Source organism: Hydra vulgaris, chromosome 08 (assembly GCF_038396675.1).
Source record: "Hydra vulgaris chromosome 08, alternate assembly HydraT2T_AEP".
NCBI lineage: Eukaryota > Metazoa > Cnidaria > Hydrozoa > Anthoathecata > Hydridae > Hydra > Hydra vulgaris.
Genome location: NC_088927.1, coordinates 20,682,501 through 20,696,838, shown reverse-complemented (window position 1 = coordinate 20,696,838; position 14,338 = coordinate 20,682,501).

Below are 14,338 nucleotides of genomic sequence, written 5' to 3'. Positions count from 1 at the left end.
GACTATGACTATGACTCATGACTATGATTTGTAGTAGCCTCATGCGCTAAAATACGTTGACTGAAGCAACTGGGCAGTCCCTTCACCAAACATCCCAAAGAAGTTGAAGCGCGCGCATAGAAGCTATCCAGCCATTGTCAAAATGACCAAAAAAAATCCTGAAGTCCTTGAAAATTCTTTAAGAGCTTGATTTAGAAGATCATCAAATGACTTTAGTTAAGACACTCAAAGAATGGGTTCCATCATTTAAACTCGTTGTCTTGACTTCTTTCTGCTTTAAGGCTCTCCTATGTGTTAACAATGTCTACAGAATATGATACAGAAAGGATACAGCTCAAAAGACGATGGATATGTTTTTGTTCATGTTGTGTTGTTATGTTCTCCATCTCCTTCTAGTGATGAAAAAAAACTTAGTCAGAAAGAAAAATAAAAAGTCCTGGCAAATCTCTACGTAAATCATGTAAAAAAAGAGGAGTCAATTGAAGTAATCCGTCAATGTTCTGATGCGATCAAATACTTTTAGACAAATAGAATCCTTTTCTTCTATGAAGTTACTCAACAAAATCTATTAGAAAGGTCTTCAATCAATATTTCCTTCAATCTGCATTTCGCTTCGCATTTTCAATACAATCCCAGTTTCAGCTGAAGGAGAGCGCTCTTTCAGTAAGCTTGCTATCATCAAATCCAAATTGCGATCAACAATGACTGAAGAATGCCTTATTAACCATATGGTGACTTCAATTGAAATTGACCTTGCAAAGACTTTATCGTACGAAAATGATATACCTAGTTTCGCAAAGAAGAAAGCCCGCAAAGTGAAATTAGTGTGACTTGACTAGTCTTTATAATTAACATTTTATTGATGAAAAATATAATTCCTAAAAATATATCAAGTTTAGCAATTTCGTTAGACTTGAATATTTAGACAGCAATTAAAACACTAAATTTCCTAGATATATTGTCAAACTGCAAATACCAATGGGATGGGTAAGGTTTATTTGCTGTGGCGGAGGCAACTCACCTTGGAGACTAAAATCTCTGATATAAAATGCCCACTTAATATGATATGGGTAACATGAGTTTTTAAGTAAGCAGTAGTAATATGACCATTTATGCCACAACAAGTATATAAGTATATGAGTAAATAACCATTTAGGCCACAACAAGTATACAAGTATATTATTAAATAACCATTTATGCCACAACAAGTATATAAGTATATAAGTAAATAACCATTTATGCCACAACAAGTAAATAAGTATATAAGTAAATAACCATTTATGCCACAACAAGTATAGAAGTAAAAAAGTAAATAAACATTTATGCCACAAAAAGTATATAAGTATATAAGAAAATAACCATTTAGGCCACACAAGAATGGAACCAAGGGCATTTTTGAAAAAAAATTTTATTTATGGATTGTTGATTAAAATAATTTATTAGTAAAATATTGAGATTAATGCAAGTATGTATAATATAATGTAAGTATACTGGAGCTGAAAAAATGTTAAGCAAGGTATTAGTTATAATAATATATAAATGCTAATAAAATTGTCATTTTCAGGGTTTTTTAAACAAAAAAAATCTAACATAAAATTTTAAAACTCTCTCATGATTTTTAAAACATATTTTATTTAAATATTTTTAATTTGGCATTATAATAAAAATTTCACTTAAATTAAATCCACTCTAAAATGATTATGATTGTAAAAACAGTAAAGTAATTTCAGAATTTTGAAGCTAGTGAAAAAAAAAAGTTAATAGATAATATCCATAATAGTTAAATAATATCAAATTTTAAAACATTGCATTGTATTTGCTAATACACAACATAAAAAGTAAAGGTGATTTGAAAAATTTATTCACCGAGAATAAAAATTGCTTCTTTTTTGTCATGAATAGTAAAATCAAATCATACAAAAAATACATTCTTTCCCAGTAAGTTAAAGAACAAAATATTTATACCAAATTTTAAATATTTATAGTGCAGTTTTATGTATATTACATCACGCTATAGTATTACATAAGTCCCAGTCGGCACGCCGACATCCATATGACGTCAAAAAGACGTCTTTTTAAGACGTCCGGAACTGGCTTTAAATGGCATCGCCAAATGACGTCTGTTAATAACCTAATTTAGACGTCCTCATTTCGACGTCTAAAATACGTGTTTTCAGATAACTTTATTTAAACTTAGGGTTAAAGTTTATGTTTTCACAGAACTTCTTGATATTAAAAAAAAAGTGATAATTTGCATAAACTTTATAATACAGTACAATCTCTCTATAATGCGAATTTTATGGGAAAAAGTAAAAATTCGAATTAAAGAGATTTTCGAATTATCGAAAGTTGAATTTTTTTCAAATATTCTTTTCAAAGTAACGAATAGAAATCAAAGAAACAAACAAATAGTAATTCTTAGGCCTAAAAGCAATATATATTATGTGTTTTAAACTTATAAATTTGAAAAAAAAGTCAGTAATTGTAAATTATCTTTCATGAGCAAGTAAATTCATGTCAAAGACACAATTTATATCTTTAGGAGCTTTTCTCAAATTGTCTCCAAATTAGTTTGCTTTTTCTTAAATTGGTCTAGCAATCCTTCCGAAGCTTGAAAATTTTTGAAGCATAACTCTATCGCAAAATATAAAGCTTTTTATTTTACCAGCAAGCCACTAATTTGTACATTATCAGCTTTCATTCGTTTAAACCATTTAAGTACAGCTTTGTTTCCCAAGGGGCACGCGTCGTCCGTGGGACGTCCATCGGACGTCTCACGAACGTTCAGCCGTCTGTAAGACATCCAATGGACGTCCTCCAGACGACGCATGCCCACTGGGTTACTAGGTATTACGAATCAACTCCCCCCCCCCCCAGTCAAATTTCCTTGACAAAAAGCGTCAAAGATTTTATCTTTATTTTTTTTCCAGGTTGAAAGTTCGGCGTTTGGCGGAATATCAAAAACTTTCGAAACCTCTTTATTTGTTTTTCCTTTCTTCAATTCCATTAGAGTTTTTTATTTCCACTTTAAATTGTTTTCTTTATGTCTCTTTGATGCCATGATTTTTTATAAACGGTTGAAGATAATTTACACTAATCGTTTTTCAAAAACTCATAACATTTGAAATTTGAAAAAAGATTTTGACGGTTTAAAGAGCTTATTAAAGGTCAGAAGTTAAAAAAGTTTGATTAACCGAGAAAATCTTACCAACGGGTCTAAAATATTCCTTCGAATTGTGGAGGTTTTCGAATTATAGAGATTTGAATTAAAGAAAGTTGAACGTAAGAGTTTCTTTAGCGCATTTCACGGTGACTTTGCATTTAATCAAATTATGGAGGTTTTTGAATTAAGGAGATTTGAATTAGAGAGTACTGTAATATATTTGTGCCAAGTTTCATAAATCTTGCTTTGTTTTTAGGTAAAAACGAGTTTTGTGAAAATTTTAAGTTTGCGTCAGACATCGATAAGACACAATTTAATGTTTAACTAAAAATGAAAATAAACAAATTAAAATGTTTCTGCAAAGAAAGCAAATAACATTGTAAGAAATTTTTTTTATTTTTCCATAATTTTATTCCACTAATTAGTTAAAAAATTATTTTTTACAGCGCCTACTACATCAAGTGTCTGTTGATACATTTTTTTATTTATAAAATAGAGAGTTTTTTATATATAAAATAGAGAAACTATTTACATATACCTTCTTAAGGATAATTTAAAGTGGGTTTTGTGATTTCTAGTACATCTAGTGTCTTTCATTTTGTGAGGTGCTTTGGAAAATTTTTGAGAAGTTCCAAACTTTAAAGGAGTAGAATAAGTCACTGGCAAAAGAAATTAATTTAAAAATAGTATATGTATATATATATATATATATATATATATATATATATATATATATATATATATATATATAAATAGAATATCATAAACTCAGTTTGAAATTATTTCATTCAATATTTGTATCAATTTCAATAACTGCATCAATATTAACACGATTCTCAAGTAATTGATTTCAATAGCAAGAATTTCACTTTGTCACGAAATAACTTTTAATTCGAACCTCTTTTCCTGAGAAAAACTTTTGGGGGAATGATAATACAAGTATGTAAGAGTTCATTAGCGTTTGTTTTGAAATCTTTCATAATCGTCAGTGTAAGAAAAATTGATTTGAAAATTTGATTTTATTGCTCTGAACAGTTTTATTTTCTATTGAAAAAGTTTGAAACTTAATCTAACAATTTATTCTATAAATAAGCAGTGTGCTTACAACTTAGAAACAACAACAAACAACAAAGAATTCAATTTCTTCAGAAAATTTAAAATCAGATTTTAGCTTAACAGATCAAGCAACTTAAAAAAAAGATTATTCTTATTAAATATAGTTCTTAAAAATTAATGTTAAAAGGTAATTTCTTATATATGTTAAAATACATTACTCTAACAATCTATTTTCTAATTCTATTTTCTAATTCTATTTTCTAATTCTATTTTCTCTACAAAAAACTTAAAAAGAATGCTTGCTGTTGTTATCAATCAAACAGTTTAAAATTTTTTTAGGTTAGTCCGGATATTTATTGGGCCTTTTGAACCGATGCCAGCGATGGTTAAAGTCATGATGGAGTATTTCTGTTGTTTTCTTTGAATAGATGCCAAGTGAGTTGTTGCAGCAATCAACAAACTGTGTCACATAAAAAAAGACAGCATGCACTTTGGGAGTGACAATCTTGTTTGGAAGCTTGAGGAGAGAATCCTTGAAATCTTCAATGAGGGTGCAGTAGTTGTCTTGAAGAACATTTCCAAAGGAATAATAAACAACTGCATTAAATTAAACTTTCTGAATGTGTAACTGAATGAAAAAGCTAAAAAGCAAGCCTGCTTTTCTGCAAGTTCTTAAAGCAAGTCAACATTTCGTAAAAACTTTCTGCATTCATTACTTACAAATTGCCATTCGTGAAAAGGCTTTTTTTTAATTTTCACCATTTTTGGCACCATGTTGCATTTTCCCACTGCAGACAGACTCTTGAAGAGGTGGTTAACAACACAAAGAAGCAAGTGAAGTTCCATGGGTGGAATGAAGTCGAAGATGAGTGTTCCTTCAGGTAACTTAATAACTGGCTCATGCACAAAATTTTAAAAGTCCCTGGGTTTTTTTGTTTGGGCACCTGCTGCATGAAAGTCTGTATAATCAGTTTGAATGGAGCCAAATGTTTGGATCTTACCACTCTGATGAAGATTCTTTGACTCAATATCAGATCAGGTACATTGGTCAGCACTTGAGTTAGACTGCAAACAACAAATAATGTTTTCCCTAAAGTTTTTTTCAACTAATCGCTGGGGAGCAACTTTTTTCCAGAAATATATACATAATTTTTTATTCCGAAATCAGTCTGTAAACTAATGGATTTATTTGGTTTCTGATATAATAGCTGAATTGATGAAATTGACTTCAATAAAAAACTCGAAAAATTTTAACTTCGCAGAAACTAATTATCAAAACAAAAGAAACAAACAAACAAAAAGCATTTTACAGCTGTTTACACTTGTTGTTACTGTGATACTATTACTACTATTATTATGTTGAGTCATAGTCAATAGAAATTAACTTTAGTTTAGAAGTTCATAATTAAAAATAAATCTCAGTATTAATATTTTGATTTTTGTTAAGTAGTAAAAATACCAATTTTAAATTGTTAATTTACTCCTTTTTAGTAGTATACCTTGACAAATGACTACTGTTGAAAAAATTCTCAAAAAGTTCACAGATAAAAAGCTTTATTGACTTCTTGTTACATTTAAAAACTGTATGATTAGGGTTGCCAGACGTCCGGTGTCAAGTTAAATAAGTATATCTGTCACGGAGAAAACGGTCCGTCGGAGTAGACTGTCCGATAGGGCATTTTACTCCGGAGTAGACTGTCCTACATTGGATTTAGTTGTCCGCTTTGAATAAAGTATAGCTAAAGTTTTCTTTTAAAAATACTGTTACCATAGTTGTTGTTTATAGAAGTGTTATTATTGTTAGTTCCTGAATTTAGTTATTATTATTATTTAAAAATAATATTTACAACTAAATAATAATTACAACAACAATGATACTAGTATTGTAATAACTAAATAGACATATGTTTCATTTTAATGCATTACATCACATAGTATATGAAATATAAGTGTCATAATAAATAATGTAAGTGTCATATAAAGTAATATATAATGTGAGTGTCATAATAAGTAATATATAATGTGAGTGTCATAATGTTTTATATCAGATTCAAAATGAAATAGTCATCTTATACTAAAAGACAATTATTTGATTTTGCAAGTTGTAGCTAGTTTATGATAAACAAGCCAGAAATTTAGTTTGAAAAAATTACATTATATGATCATCAAAGTAAATATATTGAAAAGTTAACAGTTTATTTACTACTTTATTTTATAGATTTGGAACTCTTCAACAAACTCTAAATTTTTTTGAATTTTTGCTGTTTGTTAATAATAGTATCATTTTAAAAAGTGGCTGCAGAAGTTCAAAGTTTTTTTAACCTTTTCAATACAGTCGAAAGACAAGGCCTAAGATATTGTAAGAAACCCATCTGGCTGGCTTGAAAACACCTAGATTGATATACACAAATATTGCTTTTATATCAGTTTTCTAAAATATCTGGGTTCTATTGTTTAAAATACCAGGGTTTTGTGCATTTTTAGTGGTTTTAATATTCAGGTGGTTTTTGAGAAAGAGACAGTTTTGTGCAAATGAATAATGTTAGATAATTATACTTTGTGCTTCTAATTAATGATATTTTACATTTGAAGTGTATTCAGTTTTGTGATTCACTCTTTAATAGTTTAAGTAAAGATGATGCACCATTGTTAGTGCATAGAGTTGCACATGAAAATGATTGTGAACTTTTTGCAAGAGGAAATGCTACAACTTTTTGTAGCACTATCAAACCAAATTTAATTATATCGAAAGATAGTGATATGAGGCAGCATTACCAAAAATGTATTGAGAATGGTAAGTTAGAGATATTTCCTTTTATTACTGTATTAGACTGTCATAAAAGGTGTGGTTTTAGTTCTATCGTTGTTGCAAATATATCCTGGTATTTCAGCTGTTTTTTGTTTTTTGTTTTTATAACTTGTTTGAATACTTAAATTCAATCAATATACATAACAAAGTTTTTTTGTTTTTTATTCTTGGTTTGTTTATGCACCTTATGTTTTAGTTAATAACAGGCTGTCAAGTTGTCATTTTTTTAATTTTTTTTGGGTCTTTATTGTTAATTAATTTATTTTCATTTTTGTCATTTTTTCATTTTTATTTGAAATTTTTCAATTTAAATTTTGTTTGGATTGAGTTAAGGTTTATTTTACTTTACGTTTATTATTTACAATTTGAGTTATTTATGATAATTTAAATAAATTTCAGAATAAAATTTTCTTACAATAAATTTTCTCTTACAATCTTTTTTTTTTTAAGATTTATATAAATATTGTAAATTTTTTGAATTGTTAAATTGTTGTTATTACTTTTATTGGTTGATAAACTGAATTCAGAACTAAATTTTGAAGAAAATTTTTTAGTATTTCTAAAGTTACTAGTATCTATTTTTAATTTTAGGTATATTTATCAATAGATGGTATTAATCAATAGATAGGTAAAAGCTAAATGGTTAAATGAATTTGGCTGGAGAAGCTTGATAAAAATCGAGTTAAAATTTAATTATGGGCTGAGAAAAAAAACTCTGATTATGCAGTCTCAAACTATGTTTTAGTGATTTGAAATACAGTTTAGTTGGTTTTTAAACACTTTCAAACACAAACACAAATTAGCATTCTACAAAACCTAAACATAAATTAGTTTCTGATATTAGATTTTCAAAAACAGCTCGTCATTTGTATGCAGATTCAAACAAAACTCTATCGGGGAAGAGAAAGTAGTACAATTAGAGAACTCTATAAATGACAAAATTTTAGCTGCAAAGACTATGTGGTTGTTTAAAAAACCTGAAAACGATCTTGCTTTAAGACATTGTGATAATAAATCATTATTATTTTAAAGAATGTTTCCAGGTGGTATAGTAAGTCAAGGTTTTAGGATGAGTAGAGAAAAAGCTTTATATATATTTCAAGATTGCTTTGGACCTTTGTTGGAGTGTTCTCTAGTATATCAATAAGTCAGAGTGCTTTTACTTTAATATTAGATAAAACAACTGCACCACAGCAAAAAAAAAACAAGTGGATCTTCTATGTCGTATATTATTTATTTGATCAGAAGAAGAGAATCAAATTGTTACAAAATATATAATATCGCTCTCCTTTTGCAGAGCAACAGCTGAAAATGTCAAAAAAATGCATAATATTTTATTTATATTTATATTATTATTTTTTTTTTTTATATTTAATTGCAGTTTTGGTTTGTCTTTTAAAATGTACTTTTTTTAGTTTAATACATGTTCTGCTTATGCATATTATAGTTTCTTGAGATTTTGCATTATTGTTAGTTAATTTAGTTTTTCTTTAAATTTAAATATTAATTTATAAAAATTTTATCTTCATTTTTGTATTGGTATCATTTGTGAATGATAAATTGAAATTGTATCATGCAACTCATATCTCAAAAGGCTGGTATTTAGATTCTGACAGAAAAATAATTGATGATTACTGGGCTAAAGTTTTTAAAAATAACAAGGAATATGGAAAGACTAAGTATCAACGTCTCAGTAAAGTTGTTAAGAGCTGTTTAACAGAGTTTATTCAATAAAAAATGCAATTGCAGAGCAAGGTTTATCAGATAATAAAAATAAATTGACTCCAGAATGAGTAAGGCTAAATGATGAAACAATAATGGCTCTAAGAATATTAAAGGAATACGCAAATAGTTGCAATGGAGCATATAATGTTGATGCACACTCTAAAGACGTTTTTCAGCAGTGCAAAATGCTTACAGAACATAGAAAAAGAGGAACCTGAAGAAGAAGAAAAATGAATAAATGATATTCATAAGCAAGAATTCGCTGATAAAGAAAAACAACACAAAGCTCGAAAAAGTTGAAAAATAACAATAAAAATCTAGATCAAAGAGAAAAAAATCTTTAAAATGATGAGAAAAATGCAGGTCTAGAGTTTCAAATTATTTATATATTTTATTTTTATAAGTGTCTAAAGATTTCAAAAGTAATTATTGGCTAATTTAGATCAATTATTGCTTTTTCTTTATTTCGTTTATGGCATGAAGATTTGTATTGCTCGCACAGCTTTGAACTTGTTTCTTACTGTCATCAGTTATTCATTTTATCATCTAGGATTATTGACATAAGATATAGTTAACAGGTACAGTTAAAAAAGTCACTTCTTTATTTACATACATTTGTTTCAGTTGCAGTTAACTATAACTACTATTATAACTACGACAAAAGTAGTATTTAAAAATGTTATGTAATTTTTATTTTAATAAGATATTTGATCAGTTTTTTTTAGAATATTGTGAAAGCATAGACTATTCTGACATGTCGATGTCATGACTGTTTTAACATTTTTAACATTCATATGATTCAAAGATTCATTTAGAGTTCATTTTATCAATCCATTTATTGACATATATTGATAAATGCATTTTATAAGTACTTTTCTGGCACAAAAACAGGTCGCTTCTTTAATGTCGTTTTCATTTAAAACATTTACATGGTAGAAAAAAGTAAACTAAGTTAAGGTCACAGTTTATTATAATTGTGCTATACACATAACACCGCTAAAATTGTCCAATAACACCCGTCTAGAGTGTCATTCAACGGTAGCGCAGTAGTGGTGTAGTGGTAGAGCGCTCGCCTTATAAGCGAGAAGTTCTGAGTTCGATCACCATCACGTTCCTGGTGGTACCGCGCTCAACTTGTTTCACCGGACAGCGGCCTTTTTCATCATGGTTTGTGTCTTGAAGTCATAGAGTTGAGAGAGGGTTGTAACCACAACTAAAGTAGGTAAGTTAACACAAAAATAGGGAGGTAAACTAACACACACACAAAATACGTTAAACAAGTATCCGTAAACTAACGCATGCGCAGAATATTTTTTTGTATACTTATTTAACGATCTACTTATTTAACGTGACACAGTGGGCCAGTGACTGGACAAAAGTGTAAAAACTAAATTCAGAATTTTGATGTCTAAATGATTTCAAACCATTATAAGGATATTATAAAATAATTTAAAACCGCTTATATTCACATAAAGTTTTAATATATATATACTAATGCTGTAGTTGAAGTAGACGCAAGTGTAAATTAGAAAAAAAAATTATCAAGAAAAAAATGTTGTTTAAAAAATCGATGAAAATAAATAACATTTATATAAAATATTGCGCTTTTCAAAATATTATATTATAATTTATCTTGATTTTAAAAGTTGTTTGACTAAAATTGGTAAGTAATTAACATATTTGTAACATCTTTAAACACGCTTATTATGTTATATTTAATTGTATAACTTTTGCTTTTATTTGATAAAATATATTTTTTTATTGCTACATATTGCTTTTATACTTAGATATTTTAAAGCTTTTACATATTTGCTATAATAATTTTATAAATCTGGCTGCCACTAGGCGCCACTTTAGTTTCCTTTTACATTTGAACATTTCTTACGTAACAAAAAATCTGTAATTTCGCTAAAAAATGTTCTGTGCACAAAATTTAAAAAAAACGCGGAAAACATATAATACGATCTTACTCATACTAAGCGTAGTACTGAACAATAATATATATATATATATATATATATATATATATATATATATATATATATATATATATATATATATATATATATATATATATATATATATATATATATATATATATATATATATATATATATATATATATATATATTAGGGATAGTCATTTTGAGGGAATTTTTGAAAACGAAGTACATACCCAGCTAAAGTTGGAGCTAATATGCTAAAACTTAGTAAAAATTTTTTTTAGGTCAATTGGGTGACTTTTAAGTCCCCCTCAAGACAAAAGTTGTTAAGAAATTGTTCTTCAAAAAAGGAAAAATAGGGTGTGTTCAGGGTGTTTCAGGGGGATTTAAATGAAAAAATTATTATTATTTTTTTTTTTTTGTGTGTTATTTGTTATCTATATTTTCATTTTAAAAGGGTATGTCATCATTTTTTTTACATATTCTCGGTTAAAACGATATTCAAGAAATCAAAAAATGAAAAGTTTAAGTTACGCAAGTGGTTATGAAATCAGCAAATTATGTTATCAACAAAAAAAAAAACTATTTTCTATTAAACAAGTAATTTACCATTTAATAAAAATCTTTACAAATACTTTCAAGACAAAAATTATGCGTTAATTGAAATAAGTATTTTAAAATGAACATCAATTTCCTGAGTCTACAATTTCCTCTTCTTTAGTTTAGAGAGTGACATCAGGCTTTCTGATTTTTTTTTTGTAATATTACTTTTTCCCACACCAAAAACTTTGAAAGTTGGCCTTACTTTGTCGACGGTTAAAAGTCTGTTCTGCTTGTCATCTTCATTTTCGTATCTTTGCACAAACTGCTGCATCATTCCGATTGCTCGTTCGGAATGATCATTGACAACAATTAACATTTTGGCAAAGTTTTCAAAATTCTTAAACGAAGACTGGTGTGCCAATATTGGGGTGGAAGTGACAACCAGTCTCTCACTCTCTGATTATCCAACCCTATCATTGAAAAAATTAAATATGAAAACTCATTAACCAAAAGAGAGAGAGTTGGTACCTTCATATTATTTATGATATTAATCTCGGCTATTCGTTCTTTGCTTCTATGTTTAAAAAAATCTGGATCCGGCATTTGGAAGGAAAGCAAAGCATCTGCAATGGCTGTTTTTTTATCCATAGAAATATTTTTATCCAAAAGAGCCAAGGGAATAATCGTTGAATCAAGATACCATGTATGCTTATAAAGAGATGCTAACACAGCGTCTACTGCCTCCGGATTGGAGCAAACTTTCTTATACTCATTCATCTGAAAGATTGCATCAAGATCAGACACAGGAGATTGAATCGCTTTATGTGTTTGAAGGTACCACCTTGTGTAAAAACATACTATGAACTCGCAGATGAGTTTTAAATCTTCGCGTAGATTATCATTTTATTGCACAAATTTCAGTTGCTTGCACAAAAGCTGAAGTTTAAGGTAGTATAAACTCTTGCCTAAAAACCTAGCATGAAGAACAGCTCCAGTTTTCTTTAACTTGAAATGTGCAGAAGGGGATAAATACTGCATGGTTAGTTCAGCCAACTCTCTTCGGTCATTCCTCATATTGCGTTTTTTAGTAATATAGGTCTCACAGTAATCTAAAGTTTTCTTTGCAGCTTCCTTCAAAACTGTTCCTTCAACGGTTTTCCAATCAGGTTATTTTTGTCAGGTTATTTTTGTCGTATTTGAGTTTAGGGTTCTCAAACATATGTTTGAACTTTACGAATAAGGGATTTTCAGGCCCTACGCTATTCTCTTTTATCACTGCTTCACAGAAATGAACCATTCTAAGCTCAATGATATGATGCCTACATGCTAGTAGAAGAAGATATTTGTCTACCTCTTTTGCAATCCTAATAAGTGATCCTTTCTTAGAACCAGTATTACTTGAAGTTGTATCAAAGCATACTCCGCATACTTTTGAAATGAGGTCATATTCTTCTAGTATTTTCATGACTCCTATATACATATCTTCACCTGAAGAAGACGGCAAGGCAGGTACTCCAAGAAGATGCGACAGCCCCTCAATATTAACGAGCACAGCTAATCTTTCATTCTTCAGTCTTTTTTCCTGATTCATTTCAAACAAAGTCTTTCTGTCAAAATGAATTATACAGGGACAGCAGCTTTTTTCCACGGTCTTCTTTATATCTTATTTAGCAATTTCTGCGGTATCCTTGGCAGTTTTTTTTATCTTCCTTAATGCAGTTGAAGCACTGGCTTTGCATTTTGCGATATCAACTCCACAATCTTGAAGAATTGCTCCAGTTACTTTTTGTAAGACATTCGGGGAGATATCATTTGGTGTAGCTATGAAAGATACATTTTCATCAAAAATATTCATAGGGACTTTGGCAGTAATGTTACAATCATCTGCTCTTCTATGACGCCAAACTTCGGGTTCAAGTTTTGAATCAGAATCAGCGCTAGTGTCAGTGAAACTCAAGTCTAATTCTGAGGTAGCGCCAATCTTAGGAGATTTGTCTTCTAGCCTTGTTCTCTTCCTCACACCTTCAGAAACCTAAAATTTATTTTAACATGGTGTATGTGTATTAACAAATAATGTATGTTAAATTAGCAAATTTTAATAAAAAAGGTCAAATTAAACCACTAAAAACAACATAAAACCTTTTTGCTAAATTTTCTATCTTCTGATCTCAAACTAAAATGTCTCGGTCCTTCCTGGTCTTCCAAAAAAGTTAAATCATCGTGCTTATCTTTATCTGAGCGTTTTTTATCCTTCCTAATTTGGTTCTTTAAATCTGTAGAACCAATCCAAAACAGCTTTTTCAAAAATGAAATAAACTCCCCTTGATTAACCTTGTCTCTAGCTGATCCTCTGTATTTATTTCTACTCAAATCTGAATACTTCTTGTCCATCTTCATTAGGTTCTTGATAATATTTTTATCTGACATTACTTGAAATCCCGCTTTAAGCCATGGTCTTTTAATTAAGCCCAAAATGCAATCAGAATCATCTACTTCACATCTCTTGTAACCCTGAATCTTGTTAGGAGGGCATGATAAAATTGTTGACTTCTTAACATTATGAGGAAGTAGTGATCTTCTGTAGGCAATGTGTTGAAGAAAATCCATTCCAGTAGGGAGTTGAAGACCTTAAGAAAAAAAAAATCAATATTCTAATTTTTAACATAAAGTTTAAAATTCAAAACAATTTTTTTAAATTAGATATGTACATGCAAAAGCTGGTTTAGCCTCATTTATGATAAAAAGTTTGCTTTTGCTTGATCTGAGAAACCTTCTCTTCCCAATATCTTTTACAATTTTTTTTTCAATTTTTGTATTCAATCTAAATAGATTTAATGGTTTGTAATTAGTTAAAAACTTCAATACAATTTTACTTTATATTGTAATTCGATTAATAACAATGAAGTAAATACGAAAGTTGTTTACAAAAATAAAATAATGTAACGCATTTTCACGTACAATTTGTTTATAAAAACGCTTAGTGACTTAAAACATACAGTGCATGATCTTCAGCACATTTACTTTTGCATTATTTTATTAGAATTTTTTTATTGTTGCCGATTTTCAAAACCATGCATAACATAAAATTTTCATTTTTTC